We start from the raw sequence: 21347 nt of genomic DNA on the forward strand, positions 1-21347 counted from the left end.
TCAAGTTTTTATACAGCCCTGGCCACCCTAGTATCCAAGCATCTTCTGGAGGTGCGTGAAGTGATGTGAATGATATCTGTCACGAGTTGTGGTTCTTAGTTCATGGGGGAGTTCCTTCCACAGTCTGGGCCTGGCCCTGGAGAAAACCCTGTCTCCTACATGGCCCAGTTTTACTCCACTGTGCCTGAGGAGAGGAGTTGTTGAATGTGGTTCTCATCCCAGAGATCTAGGTGATCTTTTTGGTACCCTGTGCTCACACCTTTAAATGCTTTGATGACAAGGACTGAGAGCTTGAATCTGACATGATGTTCTAGAAGGAACCAATGTACTGAGCGGAGGACATGACATATGTGCTTGCAGCCTGACTTGACCAGTTCTAGCTTGTGAGCATCTTCAGCTGCAGGAGAGCACATTGTGGCTGCAATCTCCTCAAAGTGCCAGTCAGCATAACTTCTGTCTTGCTCAGGTTCTGCTTTGTCTGGCTGTTCTTCATCCATATGATTTTGTCCATGCACTAAGCCTGCCTAGTGACAGTGCGGTTCTCATATGTTGTGAAGGATAGATTGACAGTACAACAGATAAATATTCTGTTCTGATTTTAAAGCACTTTGCACAGGGACTGTCTCTTCATCTGTGTGCCTGGCACATTGGACACTACAATAATACAAAAATAAAGTTTAAATTACAATATTAAGTAGTAAGAAGAGGAGGATAACTTGCCTTTCACAGAAATGTTTTATTTTTATTATCTGTTGGGGCTGGTACCTTCTGAAAACAGAGATGTGATTTTATAATGTAGGGTACATTTGATTTTATGTGATTTTGTTTAAAATGTTTAATGTGAGAATTAGTGTGTGTACTCTACTGCAATCTAATTTCAAAGGAAAAGCTGGGTAATAGCACACCAGATAGCACTGAGTTGCATGGAGGATGTTTAGGTGAGAAGTCACTGTAGTTACACATTAATTAAAATCCAGTATGGGAAGCACTTTATCTGATCCCATATTTGATTGAAGAACCATAAATTACTTGCTAGAATTGATATTGATCTCCAGTGAGGAACTGAAAAATTATCTGTCTTTTTTGGAGGAAAGCACAGTTCACATCTGTCTATTTATATTCTGCACAAAGCATATCCACAGTTTCCAGGAACTGAATCTATAGTTTCAAAGTGTTCAACTCACCCTTTTTGTGTCTGTTCTCATTTTAAAAAGTCTCCAGACTGCTGCTGGAGCTCAGCTCTACAGTCACTTAGCAACAGACATTGCAGTTACAAAACTACTAAAACTTATCCACAGCTATACCACATGAAGCTATGCGGCGATCCTGTCAGATGTCTTAAGGTAAGCAGGCTTAGATGTGGCCAACACTGGGATGGGACTGGAACTTGTAAGGTGCTTCAGGAAGTGTGTTAGTGATTACGTAGGTCATATATTTCACTCGGAGTCAATGTGTTAGGGAGACTAGCCCTCACAGAGACACCATCTTTAAGATGGAAAAATCACGGAGCAGGTCCTCAAGGAATCAATTTTGAAGCACTTCGAGGAGAGGAAAGTGATCAGGAACAGTCAGCATGGATTCACCAAGGGCAAGTCATGCCTGACTCACCTAATTGCCTTCTATGAGGAGATAACTGGCTCTGTGGATGAGGGGAAAGCAGTGGACGTCTTATTCCTTGTGTAACACCCCCTCTCCACCGGTAACCTTCTTTAATGGCAATCTGCTTACAGGTTTTGATGGACAGGTCTGGGTTCTTCTGGATCCTGCCACCCACTCAGCAGGGTGTCTCTTCTTTATTTTTTCCTATGAATTAATTTGGCAGTGCCTCCACCTCCCTTACTCCTTCCTGGCAGGGTCACCAAGGCAGCTTGGGAGGAAAATTCTAACCACAGGGTAATCCCCACTTACTTGCCAGATAGTTGAAGACTTCCAAGAAATAACACAAACACATACAATATATTCAACACAATAATTATATTAAACAGGAGACAAATATAACATAACAAGGTAAAACAGTATTTTTAGGTTCACCAGTGCCCATGCGGCTAATACCTGTGAATTTCCCCAGTCACGTGACTTGATGTAGCAAAATGTAAGATTAGTGACCCATTGGTACACGTACTTTGTTGGGACCCTTGATGACCTATGACCACAAAATTCTTCACTGCAGCGGTTTAGCAGTGTGGCTGACTGGGTTCAGTACAGCCCAAAGGACTCACAAGTGGGAGAAGGTGGTAAATCCCTCCACAGGTTTAACAGGCAGCAGGTTATAAAATCCCCAAACCCTTACTCCCTGGCTTGAGGACACAGTTCAGGGAGTAGGGGGTCCCCAAAACAAATTCCCTGACTAACTAAAAGATGGTGCACTCACAAACTCCATGAATGATCCTCAGGTTCAGAGATGACTCTGGACTCCTTGGTCACTGCAGAGTTTGCCTCTGCTGGCAGGGATCCTCTTCAGGCACGAGTCAGGCTGCTTCAGTCCCAGGATTTCCCCTCACCACAAACGGGTGCAGGGCTCAAGGTGCAGATTGCACAACTGTACTAAAATCCAAACTGTAGTCTCCTAGCCCAGCATCCAGACACACACTCAGCAGGCAGCAGCCCTGAACTAGCAGACAAAGCAGAGCTGACCATGTGGTGCTTGGTCTCACCTAGGGAGCTGGAGGGCTAAGTCAGCCTGGCTGGGGAAGTTTCCTAGCAAAACTCTACAAACTGGGAATCATCAGTGGAGAAGGAAAAGCCCAGCTGAGGGATCTTGCTTTCAGGTCCCTAGAGGCCAGTTTTCAGGGGGAACCTTGCATGCAGGCCTGGGACTCACCACCTCCCCACACAGCCAGTAATGCCCTTGCCCTGGTTGGCTCCAGACTGACTCAAAAATGGCTTCTCCCCTTTCCTGAGCTCCCTTGGAAGAGCATCTCATGCCCTATTGATTGCCGGGCAGACTCTGAGTTTGCCTTGGCTCCCCCTCCCTACCTGGGACAGTGTGCCTCTCCCTGAGCTGCCAGCAGACAGAGCCCCAGGAATCTAGGTCATCTCCTTGGGGGTTACACTTGACTTTAGCAAAGCTTTTGACACGGTCTCCCACAGTATTCTTGCCAGCAAGTTAAAGAAGTATGGGCTGGATGAATGGACTATAAGGTGGATAGAAAGTTGGCTAGATCATCGGGCTCAATGGGTAGTGATCAATGACTCCATGTCTAGTTGGCAGCCAGTATCAAGCGGAGTGCCCCAGGGGTCGGTCCTCGGGCCGGTTTTGTTCAATATCTTCATTAATGATCTGGAGGATGGCGTGGATTGCACCCTCAGCAAGTTTGCAGATGACACTAAACTGGGAGTAGTGGTAGATACGCTGGAGGGTAGGCATAGGATACAGAGGGACCTAGACAAATTAGAGGATTGGGCCAAAAGAAATCTGATGAGGTTCAACAAGGACAAGTGCAGAGTCCTGCACTTACGAAGGAAGAATCCCATGCACTGCTGCAGACTAGGGACCAAGTGACTAGGTAGCAGTTCTGCAGAAAAGGACCTAGGGGTTACGGTGGACAAGAAGCTGGATATGAGTCAACAGTGTGCCATTGTTGCCAAGAAGGCTAATGGCATTATAAGTAGGCTGTATAAGTAGGAGCATTGCCAGCAGATTGAGGGACGTAATCATTCCCTCATCTGGAGTACTGTGTCGACTTTTGGGCCCCACACTACAAGAAGAATGTGGAAAAATTGGAAAAAGTCCAGTGGAGGGCAACAAAAATGAATAGGGGGCTGGAGCACATGATCTATTAGGAGAGGCTGAGGGAACTGGGATTATTTAGTCTGCAGAATAGAAGAATGAGGGGGGATTTGATAGCTGTTTTCAACTACCTGAAAGAGCGTTCCAAAGAGGATGGAGCTAGTCTGTTCTTGGTGGTACCAGATGACAGAACAAGGAGTAATGGTCTCAAGTTGCAGTGGGGGAGGTTTAGGTTGGATATTAGGAAAAACTTTTTCACTAGGAGGGTGGTGAAGCACTGGAATGGGTTACCTAGGGAGGTGGTGGAATCTCCTTCCTTAGAGGTTTTAAAGGTCAGGCTTGACAAAGCCCTGGCTGGGATGATTTAGTTGGGGATTAGGTCCTGCTTTGAGCAGGGGGTTGGACTAGATGACCTCCCGAGGTCCCTTCCAGTCCTGATATTCTATGATTCTAAGGTAAGGTTCTGAAACCAAGCTCCTAACAACCTTTGCTCATCAAAGATCCAATGACACATTCTGCAGGAATAGGGCTGTTAACTCACCAAATTTCAATGTAATAGCATTCTGCCTATACAAATTGTCTCTGCAATTTCAATTATTATTCTTAATTTCCTGTTCTAAACTGTTGCGTAAAGTTCTTATGTGTTAAATACCTACTACCTTCCACCTCAGAATTGTTGCATTTAGTGACATAAGAAGAGATTCCTCTGTATGTGTGTAGATTATATGCAGTTATACAGTGTGCGTGTTTAAAAAAAAAGCATAGATGGAGACATCTTTTAGTCAGCCTTAGTTCTTAATATAAGAAGACATATATTTGTATTTATTTTGATGTCCTGAGGATAACTTATCAAATTGATAGATTTTCTGGTGAGGCTGCTAAGATTTTTTTTTAAATAAAATGCCCCCCAAAATATTAAATTTATATAACTCATATCTCATGTTTTTTTCAAAATCTGTAAATTTGCCATTTAACAGAAAAATGAAGTCAAAAGAGTATAGATAATGTAAAGGAGCATGTTTTAATTATCTTCCCTTATATCTGTATTGTTTTGTGACTTTAATATTACCTTTATGGGTGTTCAAGATATATTTAAAACTTCTGAAAAAAAATCACTAGGCATCATATAGATTTTGGCAGTGCATTTATAACTTAATAGCAACCTCTTCAGTACACCTATGAATCTGATTTGCTTACTTCCGATTGTTGAAACACAGTTGCCATAGTGCCTGAAGATGCACAAACCATTCTAATTTTTGATACAAGCTATGATGATTTGGGAAACCAATATATGACTTTTGAATTCTGATTGCTGTTACGAAATTAGTATGAAGTTGCTGCTATGTAACTTGCTGTATCACTGTGGCCAGACCTACACCACAAAGTTTTGTGGGCATAGCTGTATTGGTCAGGGGTGTGAAATGACCACACCCCCTAGCCAAGGTAGCTATCCCAACAAGAGTATTTCTGTCAGCATACCTAATCTCATAGAATCATAGAAATGTGGGGCTGAAAGGGACCTCAAGGTCATCAAGTCCAGCCCTCTGTGCTGAGGCAGGACCAAGTAAACCTAGACCATCCCTGACTGATATTTATCCAACCTGCTCTTTAAAACCTCTAACAATGGGGATTCCACATTCTGCCTTGGAAGACTATTCCAGAACTGAACTACTTTTATAGTTAGAACAGTTTTCCTAATGTCTATCCAGAATCTGCCTTGCTGAAGATTAAGCCCATTACTTCTTGTCTTACATTCAGTAGATATGGAGAACAATCCTCCTTATAGCAGCCCTTAACGTATTTGAAGACTTTTATCAGGTGCCACCTCAGTTTTCTTTTCGCAAGACTAAACATTCCCAGTTTTTTTAACCTTTCCTCATAGGTCAGGTTTTCTAAACATTTTATCAGTGTTGTTGCTCTCGTCTAGACTCGCTCCAGTTTGTCCACATCTTTCCTATAGTGTGGCACCCAGAATTAGACATGATATTCCAAGCGAGGCCTCACTAGTGCCAAGTGGAATGGGCCAATTACGTCCCATGTTTTACATACAACACTTCTGTTAGTGCACCCCAACATATTAGCCTTTTTCACAACTGCATCACATTGTTGACTCATATTCAATTTGTGATCCCCTAAAACCCCCAGATCCATTCCAACAGGATTGCCAGTTACTCCCCATTTTGTAGTTGTGCATTTGATTTTTCGTTCCTAATAGAAGCACTTTGCACTTTTTAAAATTGAATTTATTTTGTTGATGTCAGACTAATTCTCCAATTCATCAAGGTTGTTTTGAATTCTAACCTTGTCCTCCAAAGTGCTTGCAACCCCTCTCAGCTTGATGTCATTTGGAAATTTTATAAGCATATTCTTCACTCCATTATCCACATCATTAATTCAAACATTAGATAGTGCCAGACTCAGGACTGACCCCTGCAGGACTCCACTAGATTCACCTTCCCAGTTTGACAATGAACCATTGATAACTGCTCTTTGAGTATCGTTCTTTCAACTAGTTGTGCACTCACCTTGTAGTAATTCTGTCTATTCCACATATCCTTAGTTTGCTTATGAGAATGTCATGTGGAACTGTGTCAACAGCCTTACTAAAATCAAGATGTATCATGTCTACAGCTTCCCCCCTATTCACTAGGCCAGTAACCCTGTCAAAGAAGGAAATTAGGTAGTTAGCATTATTATTTTTGACAAATCCATGCTGGCTATTCCTTATAACCCTATTATTCTGCAGGTGCTTACATATTGATTGTTTAATAATTTGTTCTAGTAGCTTTCCAGGTATTGAAGTTAGGCTGTGACTGCTCTGTAACTCTCCAGGTTTGCTTTCCCTTTCTAAAGATAGGTACTATGTTTGCCATTCTCCAGACTTCTGGGACCTCACCCATTCTCTATGAGTTCTTGAAGGTAATTGCTAATGGTTCCAAGAGTGCTTCAGCTAGTTCCTTAAATACCCAAGGATGAATTTCATCAGGCCCAGCCAACTTGAATACATCTAACTTATTTAGATATTCATTAACTTGTTCTTTCCCTAATTTGGCTTGCGTTCCTTCTGCCTTCTTGTTAATATTGATTGTGTTGAGTATCTGGTTACCATTAACCTTTTTAGTGAAGATCGAAGCAAAATAGGCATTAAACACCTCAGCCTTCTTGATGTTATCAGTTATTAGCTTTTCTTGCCCCCTAAGTAGAGGACCTACACTTTCCTTTGTCTTTCTCTTGCTTCTAATGTATTAAAAAACCTCCTCTTAATTACCTATTATGTCCTTTGCCAGGTGGAACTCATTTTGTGCCTTAGTCTTCCTGATTTTGTCCCTACATGCTTGTGTTATTCTTTTGTTACTCCTCCTTAGCAATTTGTCCATGTTTCCACTTTTTGCAGGATTCCTTTTTGATTTCAGGTCATCGAAGAGCTCCTGATGGAGACATATTGGCCTCTTACTATTCTTCATATCTTTCCTTTGCATTGGAATAGTTTGCTGTTGAGCATTTAATATTGTCTCCTTGAGAAACTGCCATATTACTTTTCCAACAAATGTCTGGGTCATTTGGAGAGACGGTACTGCCATGTTGATAGAAAAACTCCTTCAGTCTGCATAAGTTTAATCTAAAATAAGGAACTCTGCTGGTACAGCTATACCAGCAAAACATTTGTAGCGTAGATGAGGCCTGAATGTATCTATTTAAATGTGGACTCCTCCATGGACTGGCAGGGCTGTGTCATGCCTCTGTCAGACCAGGTAAAATGGAGGGTCACTGGAACTCAGTGGCCACTAATTCAGGTGGAAAGACCTGAATGACTATGGGTTAGCTGGGAGCTTGGGAGAAGACTCTTCCTTCTACTTCTCTGAAGGGAAGGGGGAAGTAGAGGGAGTGGAAAATTCCCAGAGTAGGATAAAGAGATAGAGAGCTGACAAAAGAGGCATTTAAAAAGGGGTCTATAATAGTCTAGCCCCACCATAGACTGGCTTGGCCAAACTAAGTCCCTTGGCCTCTCAGAAACAACTTTGTACCCCTTCTTGGGTTGATTTTATTAATGTAAATTAGTCAAACCCATGCCTCAAGTCCCTGAATTGTAGTCCAGACACATACATCTCTGGCCCTTTCGTGTCACCACCTCCAGCCCTTAGGCTTTGCTGCCTCTGCTGTTTCCCAGGTTCCCTCCTGGCTCAACACTGTCTCTGCCTCCATCACTCAGGCCCCCCTGCTTCTGGTCTCTCAGTCACCTTTATTCTCCCAGCCCTTATATCTCCTTGGAGATCTCCTAGCTGAAGATGCTACCCGTATCCCCTATCAAGTTTGACAAGGGCACAAGTGTTCAGGCACAAGAGGATTGAGTCTACTTTTCTTAAAGGGATCAGACATCCTATGATAGCTCATGGGGCAAGATTGAGGGGGACACACAGGAAGTTTTGGGCAGGAGAGGTGATGGGGACAGGAACAGACTGGCCAGGATAAGGGATGGCAGCGTAGGGGAGAAGGCTCCATGTTTCATAACACCATGCATGCATGCAGCAGAAGGAACTTGGCTAGCCCCAGACAACTCTGACTCTAGCCCAGAAAGTGTTCTGGAGTGGTGAGGAAACTGAGGCAGGGAAATGCATGTACTTTTTATTATTTTTGTATAGATCTCTGCATTTCTCATGAGATTAAAAGCAATGGTTTTAGAACCATGTGCAAAGTCTGTCTGTGTGTTCTAAGTATTACTCCACTCACATGGCCCCTGACGAAGTAGAACTGTGGGCCCAGAACACCACATGACCGGAGTTCTGAGATAGGGTTTGGTTAAGCTCTGGGGAGACTCTGAGGGGTCAGCATGGTTTTCAGGGCTGGGCAGAGTGTTGTGTGGTCACAGCTCCCAGGAAGGGTGCCAGATAGAAGATTTACACCCCAAGAGTGTGCCCAGATGCCATGAGACTCTGTTCAGACACTAGGGATTTAAAACATCTGGGGATTCAGCAGCTGGATCCTCTCACAGCCGTCTGGTGAGCGGCCAAAAGAGGGTGCTGACTGGCGCTGTGACATAAGTATTGTGAAGTCTAAGTAGTGTGTATCATCTTACAAATTTGTCCTTCAAGATAATACCAAATGAGGCACAGTCAGTTAAGATATTAATCATGCGTGTTTAAAGTCTCTCTCAATGATGCTATTTTATGAAATAGCTTTTAAGGCAGTTATAAAAATGGTTCTCTCCCCATTAACACCTACACACACATTTCATCTGCCTCTGTTTCACTTCTGTAATCTTATAGCTGGATCACTCTATTGTGAGCAATAAACTTGCTTCTCATTTTATTCTCCTCTGCTAAAGAGTGGAGGTTAGTGATTCAAATGTGGAGCCAATTGTTTGACTTTACTGGCGGTTCATTCTTAAATGTTCAAGAGACCACATAATCCAACATAGCCAAATTTATTGTCTAAAGAAAAATGGTACAGCCCCAAAAGGAGACATACATACCCTCCTTCTAACAGTGCGTTCACCTGACACAGAAGGTTTCAGAGTAGCAGCCCTGCATGCATCCGATGAAGTGAGCTGTAGCTCACGAAAGCTTATGCTCAAATAAATTTGTTAGTCTCTGAGGTGCCACAAATACTCCTTTTCTTCTTACACAGAAGGTGTGCTTCAAAGAGACACATTTCAGCTAGTGGTATAGGGTGAGTTCACAAGTTACAAATTTCTTTACGCATCACTAAAATCCAATCCCGCCCATTCATAACAGTTCCTTAACTTGTTCTTTTTTCTGTACTTTTCTTATCTCTGTTTTGGACACTAGTTTCCAAACGATGGGCATAGAGGTACATTCCAATCTGTACACCATTCATGTATCTTGGCTTTGACAGGCTTCCTATTTTCTGAGGCCAAAGCTGACTTCAGCTTTGCAGCGTGTTGTGGGCTACTTGACATGGGTGAACAGAATTGTGGAGAGAGCATAATACATTCAGTTAACATAATTTCCCAACACCCAGATATATAATGTATGGTATATTAATACCATGCACGTAATACCTGTTAATGTGGTTTATACTATGCCTAACATACATTTCTTGGCTAATAAGGTAATCTCAAAATGTCAATTTCCCCTGTATAAATGCAGAGTCATGGGAAGAGTTTCTGGAGGCTGCACAGAGAGTACTATGTATACCCAGGGGATAAGGCCAGGTCAAACTTAGATCTTACTGTGGTTCTTTGGGGAACAGTAAATGTTGGGACTGTATGCACATATTCCACAGAAATCTGATAGTGCCTGGTTTGTCCACTGATGACAAAAGTTTGAGATATTGGGGGAGGGGAGTGAAGAGGTGCTCAGTCAAAAGCTGTTTTGAGACTCTGTACATGCAAATAGTCATGATGTTACATTATTCTTGTCAAGCTTTTCCTCCAGTACAACTACTTTCCCTTATTTAGCTTCAGAAGCTTATGGGCACAGTTTAGGTGACCACATACTCATCCGTAAAAACAACGAGCAGTCCTTTTGGCACCTTAGAGACTAACACATTTATTTGGGCATAAGCTTTCGTGGGATATAACCCACTTCATCAGATGCATGGAGTGGAAAATACAGTAAGCAGGTATAAATATACAGCACATGAAAAGATGGGAGTTGCCTTACCAAGTAGGGGGGTCAGTGCAAACTTGACACCATCAAATTAGGCCTGAATACAGACTGGGAGTGGCTGGGTCACTACAAAAAATAATTTCCCCTCTGTTGATACTCATACCTTTTTGTCAGCTGATGGGAATGGGCCATATCCACTTTGACTGAATTGGCCTCAGAAGCACTGACCCCCTCCCACTTGGTAAGGCAACTCCCATCTTTTCATGTGCTATATATTTATACATGCTTTCTGTATTTTCCACTCCATGCATCTGATGAAGTGAGTTATATCCCACGAAAGCTTATGCCAAAATAAATGTGCTGGTCTCTAAGGTGCCACAAGGACTCCTCGTTGTTTTTACTGATACAGACTAACACAGCTACCCCTCTGAAACCTGACACTTATATGTGAAACTCAAATAGGAATTGCCTCTGAAGTTTTCTCTCACTCTCCTTTGGGAATCTGCTCTCCTTTTTTCATTTTCATTTTGCAGCTCACTATCTCCGTCAGCATGCCATATTTGAATACATTCATTTTTCTGTTATTATCTGAAATGGATTGTTATTATTTGATTGACACAAGAGTAAACTGAGAACCAGTATAAAGAGAGTCTTTCTTGCTTAACTGCTGGGGCAGAGAGAAAAGGAAATTACTTGTCACTCTGTAGGGATTAGACATTTAAATGGATAATGAGAATATCCACAATTACACTAGATAGGATAAAAGAAAGTTAGGGATACATAAGCGCTCAGGCTTCAGGGGATAAATCAACTGTTAACTGATGGAAGTTTGGAAGAAATTTCCTCTATAGATGACAAAATCTTTCATCACATGGGTCCACTGCAGTGTCTGGTACTGGACATTGTCAGAGGCAGAGTACTGGATTAGCTGGATCACTAGTCTGATCTAGTACAGCAATTTCTTTGTTCCTGGAGGAGAATAAGGATACATGTGACTAGTCTCAGAATGCTGGAAGGATGGGTGGTTGAGACACAAATAAATAGCTAAGAAGAATAATTCCAAAAAAAGATTTGGTCTGCTTCCGGATTTGGTCTGGCAGGGATATAGGAGATCAATTTACAGCAGGGGACAAAGATGCTAGGCAATTTGTTTGGGGCTGCATGCTGCCTCCAATCAGTATCACACTGCTGTGCACTGATGGTGAAACAACCAAGGTTTCTTACTTTTTACACCGATACCAATGAACACCAAAAGAGCAGGCAGGCAGATCCTGCACAGATTTGGGGGTCGTGGTATAGTGGGGTGGGAAGGAAGTGCAATGGTAGGTATAAAGCACGGTTTGTTTGTTTAAGGGGTGCATTTATCTCAGTGTACTGGAAAGAGCAAAAGAGAACTGTAACTCCTCGAGTGTAATACCATCTAGCATTATTATGCTGGAACACAGGCAGACTTAGAGCTTTGACTTTTCCTCAGTAAATGCATCTTGTGTGCGTAAAGAAAATGTACTGGATCTGACACTGGTCTCTCTTTTCCCCAGAGTGAGGCCTCAGTTCATCAAGGTTCTTGAGCATGTGTGTAACTTCAGTAGAGTCAGCAGAGTTACATCCATGTAAAAACTGGTCTCAGTGAGAGTAAAATTGGGGTTGTTTGCTTTTTTCTAAAGTATATTGCATTTTTGGACAAACAGTCAAATTTTCAGCTGGTCTCCATACCCGTGCCTACAAAATATGTCAGCACATCTGATTTGCACATGTTCCTGCTGCATGTTGTAAATTCTGCAGCCTCCATCAGGGAACCCAGCTGAAAGTTTGGTCACATAGTGTCCAACGGTGTACCCCCATTTATACCATTACTCCAATTATTTATTGATTAATATTTGTATTACTGGAGCATGTAGATGCACCAAGATCTGAGTCCAGTGTGCTAAGCTCTGTAGCAACATGTTAAGAGACAGTCCCTGCCCCAAAGAGTTTCAGTCTAAACAGACACAACAGAGGTGGGAGAGAAAACATTATTATCCCCATGTTACAGATGGGGAATTGAGACACAGATAGATGTAGGCTCTGTTTCAGCAATACATTTAAGCACATGCACTGAAAGTTAAGCATGAACTTAAGTGCTTTGCTCAATTGGAGCCTGACATACCTAAGATCACAACAGAAGATATGTGGCAGTACCAAGAACTGAACTCAGATCTCATAAATCCCAGTCCTATGCCTTAAACACAAGACCATCTTTAATTTATTTTTAGCTTTAAAATACTCTCAAATGACAAAAACATTCTATAATTAATTGTAAAGATTGTGAAGAGTTTTTTTAGCAGCTCCCAAGATTAAGGGGATGATAATAAGAAGTCCTGGGTCTTCTCCAGTTCAAGAAGTAAATAAAGAACTAGTTCCATTCTCCAGGAAAACTACATTAGCCTTCTAATTGGTTCTTTTGCTTCTAGGAAGTCCAATAGACTTAGAGTTTCCTGTTGAAAAGAGGTGTGTGACTGAATTTCAGGCCATTCATTTGAAGCGACTCTAAAACAAATATTTGTCTGAACTTTGAATACCAGAATCAGAAAAAAAAATGTTTATAAACATATACTGACGTTATTGATGACATACTTGGCTCAAATAACAAAAGCTTATCAGCATAGAGGGGCTCCAAAAGTAGTATTTGAAAATCCATAATATGTGTGTAAGTGAGCAATTTCCTGTAAATCAATGTACCTTACTTTAGATTTCAGCTTAAATAGCAAACCTGACCTTGAAAACAAGTGACACAATTACTTTTGATCTCTTTATGAAAAATGCCACATACCTTTTGCTATTTTCTCTTCTCCTTCTAGCAGAAAATTTGTAGTCCTAATAAGGCTCAATTAAATTAAATGAGCAATATAAATCTGGAATACCTAGATGTATAATCAGGGAACAAAAACGGAGTCCTTGAATGTTCTTTATTAGAGGATGTGCCTTAATAAACAGATAACTACAAATGCTATAGATGATGACACAATAATGAAAGGGGGCCTTGTTTTTTACTGTTTCAAGAGCGGCCTATTCTGGTCATTAAGAAGAGGGAAAGTAAACATAGGAAGCATTGATTTAGAGAACAAACATCTATCAACCAACCAAAGAGAAAAAGCACATTCATATTCAGCCGTAATATCACAGATGACAGGCTAGTGATGTTTGCATTTTCTACATGTCTAGTATTAGCAGCGTTTTAATGGGCAAGATCCTCAACTGATGTAAATAGACATCACTGTATTTGAAGTCATTGGATCTATACTGATCTACGTCAGACTGAGGATATGGCCATATCTTCTTCATATTTGTCATTTAAAATACAACATGATAAACAGAAATCTAAATTCACTGTACCCATTGTAAATGGGTTTAACCCTATTGCTGAGTTGGGTTCCAAGCTCCATCTTGCACTTAATTTCCAAATCAACATTTAATTCTAATGCACCTACCCTGCCTAGCCAAAAATTTTAAGTAGATTCATTTTATTGTTTCTTATCAATACAGTTCATGCTGTGCCTTTTCTTATAAAGTTAAGGGAATAAAAACCTGCATTGCCACAAAGAGGCGGCCTTCAAAGACATGGTTCAACACATGGTTTCTCTTTTGTAAAGAACTGTAAGCAAACAAAAACTGTTGTATCTCTCCCTCAAAGACTTCAGATTATCAGGATGTCTTTCAAAGAGCTGTCCCATTGGCTCAGCTGGCAGCTATATTTGCCAGGTGACGTAGGTAAATATGTAACCCTCTGCTCGTTGAACTAGTACTGTTTGCAAACCTTTGCTCTGATAGAAGAGATCTTGGTTCTGGATTCACATGTGATATGAATTTTTAAATGAAGGGAAGAGAAAGAGTCTTCATTTTAGTATTGTACATGGGTAATATAAAATATTGTCACCACTGTATAGGAGACCTAAGTTCTTAGGCATCTTCAGGAATCCACCTCCATTATTAGAGAAGAAGTGTTACAGAGAAACCTCTTACTCTGTGCAGAAGAGGATATATAAAGAGATAAGATTTTGTAATTGGCCTTCCAAATAGAGACTAATTACAGAGAGCGAGCGAGCCACCTCATGTATCTAAAGCACTGATGGAGTTAAGGGGAGGTAAAAGTTAAAATGAGTATGTTAGAGCAGGCAACTGGGAACAGGGACTGCAGAGCTCTATTCCTAGCTGAAAGAAAAGGAGTACTTGTGGCACCTTAGCGACTAACCAATTTATTTGAGCATGAGCTTTCGTGAGCTACAGCTCACTTCATCAGATGCATTTTCCACTGAATGCATCTGATGAAGTGAGCTGTAGCTCACAAAAGCTCATGCTCAAATAAATTGGTTAGTCGCTAAGGTGCCACAAGTACTCCTTTTCTTTTTGCGAATACAGACTAACACGGCTGTTCCTCTGAAACCTATTCCTAGCTGTGATTTTGAGCAAGTCCTATAGCCTGTCTATGTCTCAGTTTATTAGTTAGTAGAAGGAATATTAGTACCTACTTATCCTACAAGGTTTTTATCTTGTGAGAGCCACAATTTTTCTGGGGCTTTCTTTTTAGTTTTCTCTGCCATCTAGTCTGTTAATATTTCTCTGAGGAGAGAGGATATCAAAGCATTTTACAGACACTAAGGTAAAGTTAAAAAGAAAAGGAGTACTTGTGGCACCTTAGAAACTAACAAATTTATTATTTATTATTATTATTTATTTATTATTGAGCATAAGCTTTCATGACCTACAGCTCACTTCATCGGATGCCTGTAGATAAAGGTAAAGTAGATACAGTATTCTTGGTGTGATCTGACCAGTCTCTTTTTCATTAATACTGAGCTTCAAGAGGCCAATATCAAACCAGGTACAATTTAAACTGGCACAACTATTGACTTCAGAGAACTTGCAATAATTTACACCAAGTCTGAATGGGTCATTTTATAGCCCTGATCTTGAAAAATTAGCACACATAAGTAACTGGGACCATAAGCATATAGAAACCCAGTAGGACTACTCTTCTTGATAAATGTTTGAAGGATTGGGGGCCTATATGTTGCTGTTTGAATATTAATAATATTGCAAATGACTATTACAGCATTTAACTGAAATATCCACTATCTCTAATTTTACTATCTTTATATAAAACCAGGACTTAAGCAAATGATAGCACCATTTGATCTGAGACCTACAGTCTGCAAATACAGAAAATCAGAATTTATTATTAACAGCTTGAACACCGATAACTAAGAATACCACCTACAGTATATTGTAAAATGGTACAAAAGACAAAAAAATCATCTCAGTAATGAATATAGACCTACAGTACATCTGCTGGTTCAGGCTTTCATTGATATCAAAGAAAAAACATTGACCTCCGTGGGAATAGGAGCAGGCCCTCTGCACTGATGGCTTCAAAGAGTTCTTTAAAGTAACCTTTCATCCTTTTCCAGTTCAGATTGTTCCTTTTAATCTGCACTACAGTATAGTCTCTGTTCTGAATAGCTCTCCCCAGAATATTTATTGTATTTTTGTCTCTGGCCCATTACACTGTATTTTTTATCTTGAGGCCCAGGAATTGGAAGGACTCAAATCCCTCAGCTGTGTCTGCATTGTGGCTTATTATTTTGTGCAGGTGAGCTGGTCACCCAACACTGTATTTGAAATTCCAGCTCTGTTCTCCACAGAAATCTACCTTTGTGCAATTAACCCAACAAAGCATTATCTCCATGCAAACGCCCCCATACAATGGCAATAAAAGCCAGAATCATATGTTTTATTGTGTACTTCAGTCCCCCCCCTTTGTTCCCCCGCACAGTCTCCCTTGTTCCAGCTATTTTTCTGTGAAACTAGCCCAACCTTCTGTCTTCACCCCACTCCCCCAGCCACAATTTAACAAATGACCTCCTGGATCCTGAGGTAAAGTTTAGCACAGCTGGCAAAAAGCAGGTTCCAATGTAGTTCTTAATCCTGAAATTTTGCACAATCCCTCGGATTCTAGTGGATTAGCAGAGTGATGAGTTCTGGGGCCGGTATCAGATGTGCTGTAAGCCTTGGAATTCACTTACTCAATGGGAATGTTCTAGTGGACAGAGTGTCTTGCCTATGTTGTTTGAACCCCATTTTTGGAATAAGAAACTAATGCATTAATCAAAAGCTCAATGAAGCTGCTAAAGTAGATAGTCTGGTTGTAATGTCTAACCATCCCTTACTTCCCTATGTAGAGAGGCTGGCCTATAACTGCCCACTTCCCCTGTACTCTACACCTCAGGCCACGCTGGGATGCAATCTGCAAACTTCTCTATCTTGGGCTTTCCATCTGTGTAAAATAAAAAGGGCTAGATCCTTTTCATTAACTTCAATGGGCTGTATGTGTGGGATTTGAAAATGTTACATCGTTACATATTACCCTTGTGAAATGCACTGCCCTTATTCACAGGATAATTCAACAGACTGCATGGAGGACTATTCAGATGTATAAGGACTGCAGGATCAGGCCCATTATCTGTTTAGAAGTGTATGTGATAAGATATAAGAGTAGCATGCAATAGTACTGCTGCTTTTAGTGTGGTGAGTCCCAATTCCTAGTAAATTCCCCTCACGTTTTTGATATTTTCTAAAACTAAAAGTGAGAAGCACGATGTGTGCTCACTTTTACTTTAACGTTTGTCCTGGAAATAAATTTCTTGTTCAGTCCTTTACTGTTACAGGGAGAATAATCTATATTTGTACATTAATGGTTACCATGTCTTTGTTGCCAGATATAATGTTGCTGTCAGTTGTCAGTTTTACCACAGCTAATGTTTAAATAGTATATATAATTGCCCCACAACGTTTTTTGTTCTGTTAAGGTTGCAAACCAAACAGGCATATTGTGAAACAATGATGCAATAAACCATTTTATTACATACGTCCCTTGAATGCACTGAGGTTCTTATCACAAAATCAATAAAGAGCTGGGCCAAATGGGTCAAATGTGATGTGACAGCTCTCCGCTTTATAGGAATTCTCTCTATCCTGTTCCCACCAACATCATGTCTGAGCAATTTTTAAGTATACAGTAATGGTGACAACCACCTCCCTGGAATGACTTAGTAGATTAGGCTGGAATTTTCAAGGGAGTCTAAAGGAGTTAGATGCTCAAATACTATTGAAATTCAATGGGAGCTGGGTCCCTTAGGCCCCCTCTCAAAATCCCAGACTTAAGGTTTGATTTTGTAGGGTGCTGCAAGATGTGCAGACCCAAAGCACCAGCACTGAGCATCTGCAGAGAGGCATCTTGTAGGGTAGGATCCCATTAGGGCCTGAGTACTATTTCAATACATCTAAAAGTATTAACTATTATATAGGTGTGTCCTATTTGCAGTGTTCCATTGTGATTCTTTCCCGTGGTCTTCCTGCTAATGGAGTTGTGAGGAACAACTCCTTTTCCTGATTCTGCATACTTCTGTTTTAAATCTGCACTTCAGCTAGGCCACCGAACTAGAATTTTAGTTTTTGTACAGCTCTTAGTCACCCCAGTAGGCTTTGTATAGCCAAACAAATGTCCCATTTCACAGGTGCCAACTGAGACACCATAAAGCAAAAGGAAAGCACAAAGTTTCTCACAGGATGAATACACACTCTTAGCAGTTAGAAGAAGCTTCATTTTAATTCACAAACTAAGCAGAATTGACCTGGAGGCAATGAAATAATCATGAAATGCCACAATGTCATCTGGAGTTATTTTTCAAAGTAGAACCACACTTTTCAGGAATGATTTTCAAAAAAGTCAGCTATGCAAATGTGTGCACAAGAATGTGCCTGCATCTTGGCACGCGCTTCACACAGTACTCAACCAATGTGGCATTTATGTATGCAATGAGCGGGGCGCTAGCTGAGACTGAGATCTTGGGGAAAGCTTTTATGGTTTTCACCTGCTTACGCTATGTGGGCACACACACATCTCATGTTGCCTTTTGGAATGGAGCGTTAACTGGCTTCCTTAAAACAACACCAAAATTCTCTCTGGCCTGGATCCATGAGGGTATTTAGGTGCCTAAACCCCAGATTTAGACACCTATCTCCCACCTAAACCTCAGTGCCATCCACAAAGGTGGTGAAGTAGGCAGAGGAATGCCTAGCTCGTCTTGGGACCCGATCCAGTAGGCATGCTCAAAGGCTGCCTAACTCCACAAAACAGCCGGCGGGGCGGGGTGTGGGGAGGAGGAACTTTGGTGGGTCATATTCTTAGGTGCTATCTCTCCCGGTTCATTGTATAGGGAGCCGAGGTACCTCGCTCAGACTTTTAGATCCCATTGTTGTTCCAGTGATTTTCTAGGCACCCAAAAGTGAGGCATTGCAGCCCAACGCCTAAGTCCCTTTGTGAGTCCAGGCCCCGGTTGGCACTGTGCAAGTCAATGACACGGACTTTTTGTCCACAGCATAAATTTTCCACTGAAGCTGCATCTTATTTTTCTGCTTGGTTGCGGCGATGAACCTGCAAAAACACTGAGGTCTGCCAGGACAGCCGGTTAAAATGGAAACAAGTTGGGACATTAAACTGAGGCTTTTCTGAAGGGAATTTGTAGTCTTCTGAAGGACAATACTTTCTGACACTGTGTCATGAAGGGAGACAAGCCACATTATGTTTAGGCTTGCAGAGGTAGAGTTTTATTTTTTGACTGTTTTGATGGATAGTAGCAAAGTTTATTTTGAAGCATTTATTTTCATCTTTATGTAAATTTTCATAGTTGTGGGACATCATAGGAGGAGGTCAGAGAATAATTATTTAATGACAGTAGAGGTTGAGATTCAAAAAGTGATAGCTTTATACCTGTTAAAACCCAAATGGTCAACATCACAGGTCAAAATATACAAAGTAAATCTCTCTAAACCAAACTCTAATCAGTTCTCAAGCAGCGTGTTTCTCACTTTGCCTAGCTGTAAATTTTTATTGACGGAAATATTTTTTTATCAGTTTGTGTGTGTGTGTGTGTGTGGTGACATCGACATTTACTGATTAAAAATCTAATCCTTCCAAGCCTAATTACATTGGTTCAACAACAGGTTTTTATTTAAATGCACAAGCAAATCGGATTTTCAGTCTGAATCTTCTCTGACGTTTCCATCTTTCAGCCCCCCAGTCTCCTATTTGCATTCTGTTGTCTCCATCCTCAAAGATGCAGGACTTTTAAAGAGGAAGGATAGTCTAACTTGGCCCTAGCCTAGGATTCAGGAAAACTGATGACAATTCCCTGTTCTGCCACTGACTTCCAGTGTGTGTAACCTTGAGCAAGTTATTTTGTCTGTGCACTTTATCTGTACAATGGGGATAATCCCGAACTCACAGGTGTGTTGTGAAAATGACTACATTATAGGTTGTGAGGCGCTCAGTTACTATGGCAATGATAATTACATATGTAATATATATTAGATAGAGTCCCTGTATATGACAGGCATATATAGATACTTTGGATAGATTAAAGCAGTGGGGCTGGTCTGATAGTGTTGACTTTTGATGTGTGATTTACACTGACACAATTTATTATTATTAATTATTATATTATTATTATTTATTATTACTATTACAAGTAGCACCAAGTATTACCAGAAGAAAACTAAAAGGGAAACATTTAAGGACCCCTGCTTCCAAACCAAGTTTGATTTCCCCGAATTAGGGTCTATCACCTATAGTTGCAGTGAAACAAGATACTTAAAGATATTTACAGGGTGAACTAAGAAAGGATTTATGAACAAGGAAGATATACAGTTATAAACCAGATATAAACAGATATAAAACAACACTAAAACAGCTTGGTGGTTTACCAAACAAATGGGCATTAAGCCCAGACCCCAACTAGAATAAATGGGCCACCAAACAAATAGTCTTAACATTACAGTTAGAGGACCACAGGCTGGATGGGATCAGCTCACTTCTGTCTCTGTTGCAGGCAAAGAGAACCAAGGTCGGGGAACCTCCAGGACCATGCCACCAGGGATCAGGAACTACAGATGTCTGGAGCAGATCACTGTCACCAGATGAATTGCAGATGGGTGGCTGATGTTCTCTCAAAGAACCACACAACTTGAACGTAGGAACACAGGCTGCCTCCTGAGCAGACAGCAACCTGTCACACTGTGTCAGCCCCTTATATCATGTCCTGTTACCAGGCAGATTACTTAGGATCATGTGACCCTTTCCCGCTCTTTTGTCTGGGTTTCCCCCCTTTGCTCAGTTGCTGGGCAGGATTACATAAACATTAACCAATCAAAAATTGGACACCACAAAAAGGACGCCAAACCAAGCATGAAGACAGTGCACCAAAATGGAGGGTAGAAGACAGTGACAAAAATAAAATGGCTAAAACTCCCAACACAAGGGCTGAATTGAAGATTAGATGCCACAAGTGCTCAACACAAAAAATTGTACAGGGAGGACTAATGAGGGTAACACTGATAAGATCATGTGCTTGCATAGCCTGCTGGTAGATAGTGCACAATTTGATTCTGTTCAAAGGAATTAAATTAATTCAACTTCTGCCTTGTTCCATTTTTTTTTATTTTTGTCCTTTCCCTAGTTCCATTTTTTTGCCCTCTGCCTACTCCCAGTTGATTTACGTCTTCAGTTTAAGCTATTTGTTTTAATTACATACAATGTTAAGCCTCTTTCACTGCCTCGGTTATGATTAAAATGCAAAATAAGCAAATCAACTCAATCAGCTCCCTGATTACCTCCTTCCTCCCCTGCCCATGCTCTCCTCAGGGTCCGAGCACTGCTACCCCATACCCCCAGTCAGACAATTCCCCCTTAACAGATGTGCTCCTGGTTGAGGGCCAGGCCTTCTGAGGCACTAAAGTGTCTCCTCTGCTGTTGCTACCTTCTCTCTCGCCCTCCTGAGGAGAACTGGGGTCTTCAACAAGCTTCTTCTAGGGGATCAGGAACTCTCTCCCGATGTGGCAGGCAGTAGGGTGTGCTCTGATTCTGTTCGCCCGGCCTACAGCATCACTCCAGGGGAAACTCTTTCTCTGACTAGGCTCCCCTGCCTCTTGCTGCTGCCCTCTGCATTCAGTGCCCT

The 21347-nt window shown here is 41.3% G+C and overlaps 1 long non-coding RNA gene across 1 annotated transcript; it reads left to right on the plus strand.

Annotated features, from left to right (window-relative positions):
- Window positions 1-1240: 1240 nt before the first annotated feature.
- On the plus strand, window positions 1241-20809 carry LOC125625822 (uncharacterized). Its single transcript, XR_007353650.2, has 2 exons — window positions 1241-1343; window positions 20223-20809. It is a non-coding gene; the product is annotated as an uncharacterized LOC125625822 (long non-coding RNA).
- The last annotated feature ends 538 nt before the right edge of the window (window positions 20810-21347 follow it).

Source organism: Caretta caretta, chromosome 1, assembly GCF_965140235.1.
Source record: "Caretta caretta isolate rCarCar2 chromosome 1, rCarCar1.hap1, whole genome shotgun sequence".
In the NCBI taxonomy this organism is placed as follows: Eukaryota; Metazoa; Chordata; order Testudines; family Cheloniidae; genus Caretta; species Caretta caretta.